Here is an 18,191-nt window from a genome sequence, read left to right as displayed (position 1 = left end):
TGGCTGAGTATATGGAAAGAGCATCCAAAAACCTGGAGGCCAGTCAAGAATTACAGAAAGCTTGGCATGACCAAAAGGCTGTTCTGGTTGAGTTCCAGCCAGGACAGAAGGTGTGGGTACTGGAGCCAGTGGCCCCAGCAGCACTCCAGGACAATTGGAGTGGACCCTACCCTATCATTGAGAAAAAGGGAGAAGTCACCTACTTGGTTGACTTTGGAACCCCTAGGAGCCCCCACAGGGTGCTCCATGTGAATCGTTTGAAAGCATTTGTGGACAGGGAGGACATGAGCTTGCTCATGGCCACAGATGGGGAACAGGAGGAAGAGAGTGACCCTCTCCCAGACCTGCTTTCTCAGAACCCTGATGATGGTTCAGTTGATGGAGTAGCCTTGGCAGGCAGCCTCACTGACCAGCAACAGATGGACTGCAGACAAGTTTTGCAGGCCCACAGGCATTTGTTTTCACTCACACCCAGCCAGACTAACTGGTGCACCCATGAGGTGGACACTGGTGACAGTCTGCCTGTCAAGAATAAGATCTACAGGCAACCTGATCATGTCAGGGATTGCATCAAGGCTGAGGTGCAAAAGATGTTGGAGCTTGGAGTGATTGAACCATCAGAGAGCCCATGGGCCAGCCCAGTAGTCCTTGTGCCAAAACCTCATACCCAAGATGGAAAGAGAGAAATGAGGTTTTGTGTGGACTACAGAGGTCTCAATGCTGTCACTAGGACAGATGCACATCCCATTCCAAGAGCAGATGAGCTCATTGACAGATTGGCTTCTGCCAAGTTTCTGAGCACATTTGATTTGACAGCTGGCTACTGGCAAATCAGACTAGCTGAGGAGTCAAAAGCCAAGACAGCATTCTCTACCCCCAGTGGGCATTATCAGTTTGTGGTGATGCCCTTTGGTTTGAAGAATGCCCCTGCCACCTTCCAAAGGTTGGTGAATCCAGTCCTTGCTGGGTTGGATGACTTTTGTGCAGTATATCTAGATGATATTGCTGTCTTTAGCTCCACCTGGGAGGATCACCTGATCCACCTGAAGAAGGTTTTGGAGGCTCTGCAAAAGGCAGGCCTAACTATCAAGGCTACTAAGTGCCAGATAGGGCAGAGTAAGGTTGTGTACCTGGGCCACCTAGTAGGTGGGGGTCAGGTTCAACCACTGGAGAGCAAATTCCAGACCATACAGGACTGGGCTCCTCCAGTTACCCAGACACAAGTCAGAGCCTTCTTGGGCCTGACTGGGTATTACAGAAAGTTTGTGAAAAACTATGGGTCCATTGTGACACCATTAAATGACTTGACATCCAAGAAGATGCCAAAAAAGGTTCAGTGGACAGTTAGCTGTCAAAAGGCATTTGATGACCTGAAGAAGGCCATGTGCTCTCCACCTATCCCGAAGAGTCCTGACTACTCCAAACAGTTCATTGTACAGACAGATGCTTCTGAGTTGGGGGTGGGAGCTGTGCTTTCACAACTTAATCAAGATGGTCAAGACCAGCCCATTGCTTTTATTAGCAGAAGGCTGACCCCCAGAGAGAAACGTTGGTCAGCCATTGAGAGGGAGGCCTTTGCTGTGGTTTGGGCCCTGAAGAAGTTGATGTCCTACTTGTTTGGAACTCACTTCCTAGTTCAGACAGACCATAAGCCCCTCTTGTGGCTCAATCAGATGAAGGGTGAAAATCCCAAACTGCTCAGGTGGTCCATTTCCCTACAGGGGATGGACTTTACAGTGGAGCACCGCCCAGGGACTGACCATGGTAATGCAGATGGTCTCTCCAGGTACTTCCACTTAGAACATGAAGACTTATCTGGTCATGGTTAGTTTAATGTCCCTGCGTTTGGGGGGGGTTGTGTAGGAGAGTAGGGTCTGCTATCCTATGGTCACCCCAAATTTTTGCTTTTTGCTTCACTGGTTTTCGAATACTGAGGCTGTGGGCCTGCTGATCAGACCCCCAGCCTGCTGTTCTCTCACTAAATTAATGATACCTGTGCTATAGGCACATACCACAATTGGAAATGGACTCCTTGTCAGCCCCTGTATAACGCACTATAGGTGCCCAGGGCATAGGGGCCACCAAGGCCTACCAGGGGCTGCAGCATATCTTTTGCCACCCCTGGCTGGTTCTTAAATTGACACAACTGGCTGATCACTCAGCTGGGGTAAGGTGGTGTAATCACCCCTTACTTAGATATAGTATACCTATATCTAAACCTATATCTGGACACATATAAACCTGTGAGCCACTCCTATGGAAGGCCTCATCAATCCTGGAGGCAGAGTGCGTGGTTTAATGTGAGATGGAGCTCTAGCATGAGCTGAGCCTGTCTGCAGCTGTCGAGAACAAATCCCTAAGCTGTTTCAGGATAATGCCATACCATATACTCTTAAGTGCACTATAATCCTCGCGGTTATATAGCAACTTTGGTTTGGCTTTATCAAAACATGTCGTGTAAGGTGTCATACGATTTGGAATACTATCCCCTCGCCAGTTCTGGCGACGGGGATAGCATTCCACCCCTCTAGAGGGGTAAGACATGTTACTTTACTTAAATGCGGTTAATTTCTAAAAGGACCTTGGATCCACAAAATGGATGCCTCTGCCACAGACACGAGTCTGACCCCCTGAAGCTGACCGAAACTCAGCCAGATGGGGCCTGGACAAAGGGTTTCCTGTCGCAGGGAGGTGTTACACCCCCCCAGACAGGAGATAGTGGATTGTAGCAGGGAGGTTTGAAAGAAACCAGACACTGCCTGGGGAGCACAAGGCTGCCCCTTGCATAATCCGGCCAAACCGGTTCTGGGGCACTCCAGCCCTCGTGCCAGGGCGGCCTGGATCAAAGGAAGGGGGTGTATCCACCCACTTCCTGGGTCCCACCCATAGGAGGGGACCTAGCAGGTAATCCAGCCCCCAAAATTAGTATAAGACTGGGAGCAGTGCCAATGCACTTCAGATTATCCTGATGAAACACAAGAAACGAAACTCTGGACCCTTCGACATCCTACTCAACGTAGAAGACTGAAGAATCTCCCTTGTGGTCAAGGAGTGACCACCCTGTGCAAACAGGCACCATCCAGCCATTAACGTCTGCTTTGTTGCAGTTCCCGCCGGAACTCGAGCGACAGAGATCGACGAGATCAAGCTTGCCTGCCTTCGAACAGCCCGATCCACAGTCCCTGCAGAGCTGAGACCCGTGGAGGCGACCGGAAGCGTGGGGCACGCCACCTTGGAAAGACCACGAGACGCTGACCGTGCAGCCCACGAGTGACCCTCGAAGCTGTACACCGGGGTTTGAGAAGCCCCATCCCTGAGCCACTCTTGCACCGAAGTTCAGCCCTCCACACTCGATGAGTGCTGCGTGGGGCCCTTCTGCTTCTTTTGGCTCAACACGTTGGCCCGGTCACTTGCCAGCTGGCTTGTGGCCCCTGTGCCGACGAAACTTGAAATTCGACTTGCGATTCTGGTTGCTCCAGATTTGCACCAGCTCCCCTGAAAAGGAGCCCCCACTTTGACCCTCCTGGTTCGAGTGAGAAGCAATCTCCCGGTTCTGCGTGGATTGCTTTTGCCAAGTGTTGTTTGCTCCAATCTTGAAGCCGACAGCGCCGACGGCGAGAGCCTGCATGGGACAGATCGTGACCTGCTCCTGGACTTCGTAGATGCCCCAGAGCCCACGTGACAGCGGAGAGAAGCTCCTCGACTACCACCTGATTGCGCCCGACATTGACTGGTTCAGTCCTGGTTCCACCCTGGTCACTGCTGAGTGACCCAGACTCTGTCCCCTCTGCTTTCAGGTACTTTTCAACTTGAGTCCACCCTTGGACCCCACCGGACACTTCTCTTTCACCCTGCCTGCAGCCCTTTCAGCTCCAAGCACCAAGAGCCTGCGTGGCGAAACCCGACTCAACTTCGACCCTGTGCACCCGCTTCCTGTGGGTGAGGTAACATACATTGCAACGCCGGTGTTCCCACACTGGTACACACCTCTAGGGTCTGTGTCTTAAGTTTTGTTCCTCTAGGTTCAGCGGAAGTGTCCTTTAACTCTAACTTTGTAACTTTTACGCACCATTGGTTAACATTGGTGCATGCGTGCGCTTTCTGCACTGCACCCGAATCCCGCGGGCTTTTCCCGACTTCAGCATTGCTTGTCCCGACTGCTCCCAGCGATTCCCTAGGCCCTAGGCCTAACCACTGTTCGATTGGTATCTCTTATACCACTTGTTTAGTATATGGTCTGAGTGGCCCCTCGCCCTCATCCATATTTGTGCATATTTGTATGTTATACTGTGCTTTTGATTTAACGCTTGTGCCCCTTTATTCATAAAGAATACTGGCGATTTTTTTTAGTAATAAATACATATATTTTTATAATATATACTTGTGTGGTGTCCTTTCATTTGATATTACAGGATTGTATGTGGTAAAACAGCTCGCTTAACACGACCTCTTAAGTTAAGCCTTTAGGCTGCTTAGTCCATGCTACCCCTAGGATAGCTTGTCTAATAAGGTTGACTTACAACCAGACACCATAAGGGATTGTTTGGTCTGATAACAGGTGGTTCCAGAATTGGAAACATCACCTATCAGGCCAACTTCTCACACCAAGGTGCTCAAAATCGGGTACGATCTCAGGTTTTTCCCTTGGCTGGAAGCTGGAAATAAAACTTTATATAAGACCAAAGGTATATAGATCACATGAAAGCATCAGATCCGACCTTTCTAACAAGTGTATTTATGTCTTGAACACTCAAACAGTGTCTCTGATATCCAGTCTGAGCTATTTGACAAATTAGCAAATCTTGTCAAAAAACATTTTTTGACAATTTTTGCTAATTTTCAGTATCAACCCTCATAACTGTTTTCAGGTCCCTGTAGCCACCAGGACCTCATTATATATCTCAGGTGATATAACAAGAGAGGCTAGGGCTCATTTCCAGGCTCCAGGTTCATGTCTGACTCCTATTTGTGACATTTCGAGGTGTTTGGTGTCAAACTCATTTTTTCCATTGTAGGCCATAGAGCGCCGTCACATCACATTTCTAGTTCTGGACCCAAGGATCCCATAGTATACCTCAGATGATATAGCAGGAGTATCTAAGACCCATTTTCTGCCCTCCAGGGGCGACTTTTTGAAGTTTTTGTGTTTAAGGGGGCAAAGTCACTTCTTCCACCCAGCCCAACGTGCTCAAAATCGGGTACGATCTCTGGTTTTTCCCTTGGCTGGAAGCTGGAAATAAAACTTTATATAAGACCAAAGGTATATAGATCACATGAAAGCATCAGATCCGACCTTTCTAACAAGTGTATTTATGTCTTGAACACTCAAACAGTGTCTCTGATATCCAGTCTGAGCTATTTGACAAATTAGCAAATCTTGTCAAAAAACATTTTTTGACAATTTTTGCTAATTTTCAGTATCAACCCTCATAACTGTTTTCAGGTCCCTGTAGCCACCAGGACCTCATTATATATCTCAGGTGATATAACAAGAGAGGCTAGGGCTCATTTCCAGGCTCCAGGTTCATGTCTGACTCCTATTTGTGACATTTCGAGGTGTTTGGTGTCAAACTCATTTTTTCCATTGTAGGCCATAGAGTCACATCACATTTCTAGTTCTGGACCCAAGGACCCCATAGTATACCTCAGATGATATAGAAGGAGTATCTAAGACCCATTTCAGGCCTCCAGGGATGACTTTTTGAAGTTTTGGGGTCTAAGGGGGCAAAGTCACTTCTTCCACCCAGCCTAGGTGCTCAAAATTGGGTACGATATCAGGTTTTTCCCTTGGTTGTAAGCTGAAAAAAAACTTCAGATAATAGCAAAGGTAAATAGATCAAATGAAAGCATAAGATCTGACCTTTCTAACAAGTGTATTTATATCTTGTGCACTCAAACGGTGTCTCTGATATCCAGCCCGAGGTATTTGACAAATTAGCAAAACTTGCTAAAAGTGCTCACTATTAGCCAGTTTTGCTAATTTTCAGTATCAACCCTCATGACTGTTTGTGGGTCCCCTTAGCCACCAGGACCCCATAATATATCTCAGGTGATGTAGCAAGAGTGGCTAGGGCTCATTTCCAGCCTCCAGGTACATGTCGGACTCCTATTTGTGACATTTCGAGGTGTTTGATGCCAAACTCATTTTTTCCATTATAGGCCATAGAGCTCAGAGTCACATCACATTTCGAGTTCTGGACCCAATGACCCCCTAGTATACCTCAGATGACATACCAGGAGTGTCTAAGACCCTTTTCTGCCCTCCAGGGGTGACGTTTTGAAGTTTTTGTGTTTAAGGGGGCAAAGTCATTTCTTCCACCCAGCCCAACGTGCTCAAAATCGGGTACAATCTCATGTTTTTCCCTTGGTTGGAAGCTGGAAAAAAAAATTCAGATAATACCAAAGGTAGACAGATCTAATGAAAGCATCAGATCTGGCCTTTCTAACAAGTGTATTTATGTCTTGAACACTCAAAAGGTGTCTCTGATATCCAGTCTGAGTTATTTGACAAATTAGCAAATCTTGTCAAAAAAAGTTTTTTTGACAAGATTTGCTAATTTTCGGTATCGACTCTCTTGACAGTTTGTGGGTCCTTGTGGACATCAGGTACCCAAATTATACCTCAGGTGATATAGCAGCAATGTCTGAGACACAATTCTAGCATCCATCCACCTGTTTTAGTTATATTTGTCACACTTTAGTTGTTCAGGGTACAGTCACTTCTTCTGCAGAAGGCTATGGTGCTTCATGTGCTCTAAGAGGTCAAAAAAATATATAACACAAAATAATTTAAAAAGTGTATAGATGCAACTGCAGTGTTTGGAATGCTATAAATGTGCAATTGTAGTGTCCTGTGTACCTCCAAAATGAATTTCTAACACCTTTGAAGTGCACCTGGAGCAAAAAATGGCTATGTCCCAAGATGCATCAAAGTGAAAAAATGCACAAAAATTGTTTAAAATAAAAACAATTGAGTGTTACAGTGGCTTACTTGCATTATAAACACACAATGAATGAAATAGAGTGAAAAAATAAAAATAAAGTCAGGGGGACATGGTCACGTTTGTGTCCGATGTCGTGGAACTCAGAGCTGGGTAAAAGTTTAGCTTGAGTGCCCTCCCCATGGAGATCAAAAATTGTATTGCATCAAAATCATTTAAAAACTATATAGGTGTAATTACAGTGTCCTGAATGCTATGTAACTGCATTTACACTGTTCTGTGTGCCTCCAAAATGAATTTCTAACACTTTAAAGTCTCCATGAAGTGAAAAGTGACTAAGTCCAAAGACATCATTGGTGCATCAAAGTGTTCAAAAATGCTCCAAAATGCATAAAAATCGGAAAAAAACAAGTGCTACAGTGGCCCAATAGCATGCTAAACACATAATGAATGACCCAGAATGAATATATTTACGAATTACTTGGAAAATGCTATTTTAAATTTCAGGGGGACAAGGTCACGGAAGTCATGGAACTCCGAGTGGGGTAAAAGTTCAAACTTTGCCCCCCTTATGGAGGTCAAAATTTTCAATTCATCAAAATCATTTAAAAACGATATAGGTGTGATTCGAGTGTCCTGAATGCTATATAGGTGCATTTGTACTGTTCTGTGTACCTCCAAAATGAATTTCTAACACCTTTGAAGTGCACCTGAAGCAAAAAATGGCTGTGTCCCAAGATGCATCAAAGTGTGAAAAAATGCACAAAAATTGTTTAAAATAAAAATAATTGAGTGTTACAGTGGCTTACTTGCATTATAAACACACAATGAATGAAACAGAGTGAAAAAATAAAAATAAAGTCAGGGGGACATGGTCACTTTTTTGTCCGAAGTCGTGGAACTCAGAGCTGGGTAAAATATTTAGCTTGAGTGCCCTCCCCATGGAGGTCAAACATTTTATTGCATCAAAATCATTTAAAAACTATATAGGTGTAATTGCAGTGTCCTGAATGCTATATGACTGCATTTGCACTGTTCTGGGTATTTCCAAAATTAATTTCTAACACTTTTGAAGTCTCCATGAAGTGAAAAATGACCAAGTCCAAAAACTTCACTGGTGCATCAAAGTGTTCAAAAAAGGTCAAAATGTGGTTAAAATTAACAACACATAGTGCCGCAGTGGCCCAATAGCATGCTAAAGACATAATGAATGACACAGAATGAATAGTTTTACAAAATACTTTGAAAATTCGATTTTCAATTTCAGGGGGACAAGTTCATGGAAGTCATGGAACTCCGAGCTGGGTAAAAGTTCAGCTTAAGGGCCCTCCTCATGGAGGTCAAAAATTGTATTAAATCAAAATCATTTAAAAACTGTATAGGTGTAATTGCAGTGTCCTGAATGCTATGTAACTGCATTTGCACTGTTCTGTGTGCCTCCAAAATGAATTTCTAACACTTTTGAAGTCTCCAAGAAGTGAAAAATGACTAAGTCCAAAGACATCATTGGTGCATCAAAGTGTTCAAAAATGCTCCAAAATGCATACAAATGGGAACAACAAGTGCTACAGTGGCCCAATAGCCTGCTAAACACATAATGAATGACCCAGAATGAATATATTTACAAATTACTTGGAAAATGCTATTTTAAATTTCAGGGGGACAAGGTCACGGAAGTCATGTAACTCCGAGTGGGGTAAAAGTTCAAACTTTGCCCCCCCATTTAAAAACGAATAGATGTGATTGGAGTGTCCTGAAACGCTATATAGGTGCATTTGCACTGTTCTGTGTACCTCCAAAATGACTTTCTAACACTTTTGAAGTCTCCATGAAGCAAAAAGTGACTAAGTCCAAAGACCATTTGGAGCATTAAAGTGTTCAAAAACGGTCAAAAATGCATAAAAATGAAAAAAACAAAGTGCTACAGTGGCCCAATAGCAAGCTAAACACACAATGAATGACACAGAAAGATAGTTTTACAAATTACTTGGAAAAATCCATTTTAAATTTCAGGGGGACAAGGTCTCGAAAGTCATGGAACTCCGAGCGGTGTAAAAGTTCAACCTTTCCCCCTTACGGAGGTCAAAATTTTAAATTCATCAAAATAATTTAAAAACTATATAGGTGTGATTGCAGTGTCTTGGAGACATCCCACATGAATTGTAAACACATTAGGAGTATCTCTGATCATATTAATAATTACATTCCTAAAGCTTCACCAGTGCTTCAAAGTGGTCCGAAACGCTAAAAAATGATGGAAAATGAAAAAAATCATCATTTCCGAGGCTTTATAATATTCCTTAGATAATGTATATCTTCAATTAATTTTAAATCCCTTTATTAAAAAGTTTCTCTTTTGTGCTCCACTGGTGCAACGGCTCAAGTCTGAGAAGCTGCACCAGTGGAGCAAAAGCTACACTGGTGTAGTCGAAGCTACACTGGTGTAACAGAAGTCAAGCTACCAGTTTGACTCGCGCCCATGTCGAAAAAAAAAAACTTGCTCAATCATAATATTTCGACGCCCTCTTTCATATGCACCCCCCTTTGTGTGCAAAAAAATATTCCGCCACGCCCTTTTTCAGAGAGCTACACCAGTGCAGCTTTTGGAAAAAAGAAACACAAATTCTGGGGCGCCAAAATAATTGAAAACATATGGACCCGAAGCCTAAGTGTACTGTGATCATAAAAAACTTTATCTGGTGAAAAAATCTCAAACGCTCACTTGTTTACACTAAAACGCAACATTTTTCACTATTTTTGGGGAAGAAAAAATGTTCGCAGGAGATTTTTACATTGTTCGATTTTTGAAAAAAAGGTGTTGTTGGAAGCCTTTTGGCTTTAGGCCACAGAAACAAAAGGAATTTTTGAAAAATATATTTCAGATTTTTTTTATAGCTGTTTCCGTTTTTAGACTTCACCTTTCGTTGCACCAGTGTAGCGGATGTTTAACATTGAGCTTGGGAAAAATGCAAAAAAATCAATTTTTTGATTTTTTTGTAGGTTGTGTTATATATCAAATTAAGCCTTTTGTTATGTGGATTCTCAAGCCGGAAAAAGTTTTTTTAAAAAAGGTACCCTCACTCATTTATATGCAACTTTCTCTGGAGGTGTTTTATAGAAGTGGTAAAACGCACAAATTTGGGAATTTATTTTTTGTAAAGTAAAACATTAGTTTGACTTGTTTTCACATTAGGCTGCATAAACAAAAGAAAAAAAACCTCTCTGTGTCATTCTCACTTTTTTATGGCACATTTTCTTATTACGCGTACGGTAAAAGCTGCATAGGTGTAACAAGTCTATTTCAATGAGGATTTTAAAAATAAAAATAAAACATGGTTTAAAATGTTTTATCATCTATTTTACAATTGTAGCTTATTATAGACATGCTAAGGATTATTGTGATGCATTATGAGCACAATAGCATAAAAACTCACTTGATTATAAACAAAAATTGTTTAAATTGGGTGACCAGATGGCCGGAGATGTAAAATCGCCCAAGTTGGAGTCAATGTTACTTTTATGTACTTTCTCTACATCCTAGAGGCATGTAATTTGGCATCCTGCAGTGGGACATTCCATAGAATGTGTTGCATGTGCAAATGAAGCTCTATCTAGTATGGATCATGAATTATGGCACAATATACGGGACATATTTGAAAATAATTGAGATTTTTTTATTGAAAAAAAGCATTTAATCACTGAAAGATTCTCACCACTTCTAAGCATGGCACAAGCATGAAAATGGACACAGAACAGGGGCATAATGTTTGCTTTATGCTACACTTTCAATTATATTTCCAGGTTGTATGGTTTTAGAACTATGGGACAAAATGTAAGGCATACTTTTTGGAATGTGTGACGTAATTGAAAAACATCATACATTCAACTTCACATTTAGACTACTTTACAATGTGCCACATACATGGTAATTCACATGGGTAAGTAGCATCACTGTTTTCAGGTCCCTGTAGCCACCATGACCCCATTATATAACTCTGGTGATATAAAAAGAGTGGGTAGGGGTCATTTCCAGGCTCTAGGTACATGTCTGACTCCTATTTGTTACATTTCGAGGTGTCTGGTGTCAAACTCATTTTTTCCATTATGGACCCAAGGACCCCATATTATACCTCAGATGACATACCAGGAGTGTCTAAGACCCTTTTCTGGCCTCCAGGGGCGACTTTTTGAAGTTTTTGTGTTTAAGGAGTCAAAGTCACTTCTTCCACCCAGCCCAAGGTGCTCAAAATCATGTACGATCTCAGGTTTTTCCCTTGGCTGGAAGCTGGAAATAAAACTTTATATAAGACCAAAGGTATATAGATCACATGAAAGCATCAGATCCGACCTTTCTAACAAGTGTATTTATGTCTTGAACACTCAAACAGTGTCTCTGATATCCAGTCTGAGCTATTTGACAAATTAGCAAATCTTGTCAAAAAACATTTTTGGACAATTTTTGCTAATTTTCAGTATCAACCCTCATAACTGTTTTCAGGTCCCTGTAGCCACCAGGACCTCATTATATATCTCAGGTGATATAACAAGAGAGGCTAGGGCTCATTTCCAGGCTCCAGGTTCATGTCTGACTCCTATTTGTGACATTTCGAGGTGTTTGGTGTCAAACTCATTTTTTTCCATTGTAGGCCATAGAGCGCAGAGTCACATCACATTTCTAGTTCTGGACCCAAGGACCCCATAGTATACCTCAGATGATATGGAAGGAGTATCTAAGACCCATTTCAGGCCTCCAGGGATGACTTTTTGAAGTTTTGGGGTCTAAGGGGGCAAAGTCACTTCTTCCACCCAGCCTAGGTGCTCAAAATTGGGTACGATATCAGGTTTTTCCCTTGGTTGTAAGCTGAAAAAAAACTTCAGATAATAGCAAAGGTAAATAGATCAAATGAAAGCATAAGATCTGACCTTTCTAACAAGTGTATTTATATCTTGTGCACTCAAACGGTGTCTCTGATATCCAGCCCGAGGTATTTGACAAATTAGCAAAACTTGCTAAAAGTGCTCACTATTAGCCAGTTTTGCTAATTTTCAGTATCAACCCTCATGACTGTTTGTGGGTCCCCTTAGCCACCAGGACCCCATAATATATCTCAGGTGATGTAGCAAGAGTGGCTAGGGCTCATTTCCAGCCTCCAGGTACATGTCGGACTCCTATTTGTGACATTTCGAGGTGTTTGGTGTCAAACTCATTTTTTCCATTATAGGCCATAGAGCTCAGAGTCACATCACATTTCCAGTTCTGGACCCAAGGACCCCCTAGTATACCTCAGATGACATACCAGGAGTGTCTAAGACCCTTTTCTGCCCTCCAGGGGCGACTTTTTGAAGTTTTTGTGTTTAAGGGGCCAAAGTCACTTCTTCCACCCAGCCCAACGTGCTCAAAATCGGGTACAATCTCATGTTTTTCCCTTGGCTGGAAGCTGGAAAAAAAAATTCAGATAATACCAAAGGTAGACAGATCTAATGAAAGCATCAGATCTGGCCTTTCTAACAAGTGTATTTATGTCTTGAACACTCAAAAGGTGTCTCTGATATCCAGTCTGAGTTATTTGACAAATTAGCAAATCTTGTCAAAAAAATTTTTTGACAATTTTTGCTAATTTTCGGTATCGACTCTCTTGACAGTTTGTGGGTCCTTGTGGACATCAGGAACCCAAATTATACCTCAGGTGATATAGCAGCAATGTCTGAGACACAATTCTAGCATCCATCCACCTGTTTTAGTTATATTTGTCACACTTTAGTTGTTCAGGGTACAGAGTCACTTCTTCTGCAGAAGGCTATGGTGCTTCATGTGCTCCAAGAGGTCAAAAAAATATATAACACAAAATAATTTAAAAAGTGTATAGATGCAACTGCAGTGTTTGGAATGCTATAAATGTGCAATTGTAGTGTCCTGTGTACCTCCAAAATGAATTTCTAACACCTTTGAAGTGCACCTGGAGCAAAAAATGGCTATGTCCCAAGATGCATCAAAGTGAAAAAATGCACAAAAATTGTTTAAAATAAAAACAATTGAGTGTTACAGTGGCTTACTTGCATTATAAACACACAATGAATGAAATAGAGTGAAAAAATAAAAATAAAGTCAGGGGGACATGGTCACGTTTGTGTCCGATGTCGTGGAACTCAGAGCTGGGTAAAAGTTTAGCTTGAGTGCCCTCCCCATGGAGATCAAAAATTGTATTGCATCAAAATCATTTAAAAACTATATAGGTGTAATTACAGTGTCCTGAATGCTATGTAACTGCATTTACACTGTTCTGTGTGCCTCCAAAATTAATTTCTAACACTTTTAAAGTCTCCATGAAGTGAAAAATGACTAAGTCCAAAGACATCATTGGTGCATCAAAGTGTTCAAAAATGCTCCAAATGCATAAAAATCGGAAAAAAACAAGTGCTACAGTGGCCCAATAGCATGCTAAACACATAATGAATGACCCAGAATGAATATATTTACGAATTACTTGGAAAATGCTATTTTAAATTTCAGGGGGACAAGGTCACGGAAGTCATGGAACTCCGAGTGGCGTAAAAGTTCAAACTTTGCCCCTCTTATGGAGGTCAAAATTTTCAATTCATCAAAATCATTTAAAAACGATATAGGTGTGATTCGAGTGTCCTGAATGCTATATAGGTGCATTTGCACTGTTCTGTGTACCTCCAAAATGAATTTCTAACACCTTTGAAGTGCACCTGAAGCAAAAAATGGCTGTGTCCCAAGATGCATCAAAGTGTGAAAAAATGCACAAAAATTGTTTAAAATAAAAACAATTGAGTGTTACAGTGGCTTACTTGCATTATAAACACACAATGAATGAAACAGAGTGAAAAAATAAAAATAAAGTCAGGGGGACATGGTCACTTTTTGTCCAAAGTCATGGAACTCAGAGCTGGGTAAAATATTTAGCTTGAGTGCCCTCCCCATGGAGGTCAAACATTTTATTGCATCAAAATCATTTAAAAACTATATAGGTGTAATTGCAATGTCCTGAATGCTATATGACTGCATTTGCACTGTTCTGGGTATTTCCCAAATGAATTTCTAACACTTTTGAAGTCTCCATGAAGTGAAAAATGACCAAGTCCAAAAACTTCACTGGTGCATCAAAGTGTTCAAAAAAGGTCAAAATGTGGTTAAAATTAACAACACATAGTGCCGCAGTGGCCCAATAGCATGCTAAAGACATAATGAATGACACAGAATGAATAGTTTTACAAAATACTTTGAAAATTCGATTTTCAATTTCAGGGGGACAAGTTCATGGAAGTCATGGAACTCCGAGCTGGGTAAAAGTTCAGCTTAAGGGCCCTCCTCATGGAGGTCAAAAATTGTATTAAATCAAAATCATTTAAAAACTGTATAGGTGTAATTGCAGTGTCCTGAATGCTATGTAACTGCATTTGCACTGTTCTGTGTGCCTCCAAAATGAATTTCTAACACTTTTGAAGTCTCCAAGAAGTGAAAAATGACTAAGTCCAAAGACATCATTGGTGCATCAAAGTGTTCAAAAATGCTCCAAAATGCATACAAATGGGAACAACAAGTGCTACAGTGGCCCAATAGCCTGCTAAACACATAATGAATGACCCAGAATGAATATATTTACAAATTACTTGGAAAATGCTATTTTAAATTTCAGGGGGACAAGGTCACGGAAGTCATGTAACTCCGAGTGGGGTAAAAGTTCAAACTTTGCCCCCCCATTTAAAAACGAATAGATGTGATTGGAGTGTCCTGAAACGCTATATAGGTGCATTTGCACTGTTCTGTGTACCTCCAAAATGACTTTCTAACACTTTTGAAGTCTCCATGAAGCAAAAAGTGACTAAGTCCAAAGACCATTTGGAGCATTAAAGTGTTCAAAAACGGTCAAAAATGCATAAAAATGAAAAAAACAAAGTGCTACAGTGGCCCAATAGCAAGCTAAACACACAATGAATGACACAGAAAGATAGTTTTACAAATTACTTGGAAAAATCCATTTTAAATTTCAGGGGGACAAGGTCTCGAAAGTCATGGAACTCCGAGCGGTGTAAAAGTTCAACCTTTCCCCCTTACGGAGGTCAAAATTTTAAATTCATCAAAATAATTAAAAAACTATATAGGTGTGATTGCAGTGTCTTGGAGACATCCCACATGAATTGTAAACACATTAGGAGTATCTCTGATCATATTAATAATTACATTCCTAAAGCTCCACCAGTGCTTCAAAGTGGTCCGAAACGCTAAAAAATGATGGAAAATGAAAAAAATCATCATTTCCGAGGCTTTATAATATTCCTTAGATAATGTATATCTTCAATTAATTTTAAATCCCTTTATTAAAAAGTTTCTCTTTTGTGCTCCACTGGTGCAACGGCTCAAGTCTGAGAAGCTGCACCAGTGGAGCAAAAGCTACACTGGTGTAGTCGAAGCTACACTGGTGTATCAGAAGTCAAGCTACCAGTTTGACTCGCGCCCATGTCGAAAAAAAAAAACGTGCTCAATCATAATATTTCGACGCCCTCTTTCATATGCACCCCCCTTTGTGCGCAAAAAAATATTCCGCCACGCCCTTTTTCAGAGAGCTACACCAGTGCAGCTTTTGGAAAAAAGAAAAAAAAATTCTGGGGCGCCAAAATAATTGAAAACATATGGACCCGAAGCCTAAGTGTACTGTGATCATAAAAAACTTTATCTGGTGAAAAAATCTCAAACGCTCACTTGTTTACACTAAAACTCAACATTTTTCACTATTTTTGGGGAAGAAAAAATGTTCGCAGGAGATTTTTACATTGTTCGATTTTTGAAAAAAAGGTGTTGTTGGAAGCCTTTTGGCTTTAGGCCACAGAAACAAAAGGAATTTTTGAAAAATATATTTCAGATTTTTTTTATAGCTGTTTCCGTTTTTAGACTTCACCTTTCGTTGCACCAGTGTAGCGGATGTTTAACATTGAGCTTGGGAAAAATGCAAAAAAATCAATTTTGTGAATTTTTTTTAGGTTGTGTTATATATCAAATTAAGCCTTTTGTTATGTGGATTCTCAAGCCGGAAAAAGTTTTTAAAAAAAAGGTACCCTCACTCATTTATATGCAACTTTCTCTGGAGGTGTTTTATAGAAGTGGTAAAACGCACAAATTTGGGAATTTATTTTTTGTAAAGTAAAACATTAGTTTGACTTGTTTTCACATTAGGCTGCATAAACAAAAGAAAAAAAACCTCTCTGTGTCATTCTCACTTTTTTATGGCACATTTTCTTATTACGCGTACGGTAAAAGCTGCATAGGTGTAACAAGTCTATTTCAATGAGGATTTTAAAAATAAAAATAAAACATGGTTTAAAATGTTTTTTCATCTATTTTACAATTGTAGCTTATTATAGACATGCTAAGGATTATTGTGATGCATTATGAGCACAATAGCATAAAAACTCACTTGATTATAAACAAAAATTGTTTAAATTGGGTGACCAGATGGCCGGAGATGTAAAATCGCCCAAGTTGGAGTCAATGTTACTTTTATGTACTTTCTCTACATCCTAGAGGCATGTAATTTGGCATCCTGCAGTGGGACATTCCATAGAATGTGTTGCATGCGCAAATGAAGCTCTATCTAGTATGGATCATGAATTATGGCACAATATACGGGACATATTTGAAAATAATTGAGATTTTTTTATTGAAAACAAGCATTTAATCACTGAAAGATTCTCACCACTTCTAAGCATGGCACAAGCATGAAAATGGACACAGAACAGGGGCATAATGTTTGCTTTATGCTACACTTTCAATTATATTTCCAGGTTGTATGGTTTTAGAACTATGGGACAAAATGTAAGGCATACTTTTTGGAATATGTGACGTAATTGAAAAACATCATACATTCAACTTCACATTTAGACTACTTTACAATGTGCCACATACATGGTAATTCACATGGGTAAGTAGCATCACTGTTTTCAGGTCCCTGTAGCCACCATGACCCCATTATATAACTCTGGTGATATAAAAAGAGTGGGTAGGGGTCATTTCCAGGCTCTAGGTACATGTCTGACTCCTATTTGTGACATTTCGAGGTGTCTGGTGTCAAACTCATTTTTTCCATTATGGACCCAAGGACCCCATATTATACCTCATATGACATACCAGGAGTGTCTAAGACCCTTTTCTGGCCTCCAGGGGCGACTTTTTGAAGTTTTTGTGTTTAAGGAGTCAAAGTCACTTCTTCCACCCAGCCCAAGGTGCTCAAAATCGGGTACGATCTCAGGTTTTTCCCTTGGCTGGAAGCTGGAAATAAAACTTTATATAAGACCAAAGGTATATAGATCACATGAAAGGATCAGATCCGACCTTTCTAACAAGTGTATTTATGTCTTGAACACTCAAACAGTGTCTCTGATATCCAGTCTGAGCTATTTGACAAATTAGCAAATCTTGTCAAAAAATATTTTTTGACAATTTTTGCTAATTTTCAGTATCAACCCTCATAACTGTTTTCAGGTCCCTGTAGCCACCAGGACCTAATTATATATCTCAGGTGATATAACAAGAGAGGCTAGGGCTCATTTCCAGGCTCCAGGTTCATGTCTGACTCCTATTTGTGACATTTCGAGGTGTTTGGTGTCAAACTCATTTTTTCCATTGTAGGCCATAGAGCGCAGTCACATCACATTTCTAGTTCTGGACCCAAGGACCCCATAGTATACCTCAGATGATATGGAAGGAGTATCTAAGACCCATTTCAGGCCTCCAGGGATGACTTTTTGAAGTTTTGGGGTCTAAGGGGGTAAAGTCACTTCTTCCACCCAGCCTAGGTGCTCAAAATTGGGTACGATATCAGGTTTTTCCCTTGGTTGTAAGCTGAAAAAAAACTTCAGATAATAGCAAAGGTAAATAGATCAAATGAAAGCATAAGATCTGACCTTTCTAACAAGTGTATTTATATCTTGTGCACTCAAACGGTGTCTCTGATATCCAGCCCGAGGTATTTGACAAATTAGCAAAACTTGCTAAAAGTGCTCACTATTAGCCAGTTTTGCTAATTTTCAGTATCAACCCTCATGACTGTTTGTGGGTCCCCTTAGCCACCAGGACCCCATAATATATCTCAGGTGATGTAGCAAGAGTGGCTAGGGCTCATTTCCAGCCTCCAGGTACATGTCGGACTCCTATTTGTGACATTTCGAGGTGTGTGGTGTCAAACTCATTTTTTCCATTATAGGCCATAGAGCTCAGAGTCACATCACATT

This window comes from Lissotriton helveticus, chromosome 6 (assembly GCF_964261635.1).
Source record: "Lissotriton helveticus chromosome 6, aLisHel1.1, whole genome shotgun sequence".
In the NCBI taxonomy this organism is placed as follows: domain Eukaryota; kingdom Metazoa; phylum Chordata; class Amphibia; order Caudata; family Salamandridae; genus Lissotriton; species Lissotriton helveticus.
The sequence above is the reverse complement of the archived record's forward strand: the minus strand, read 5'-3'. Positions refer to the sequence as shown.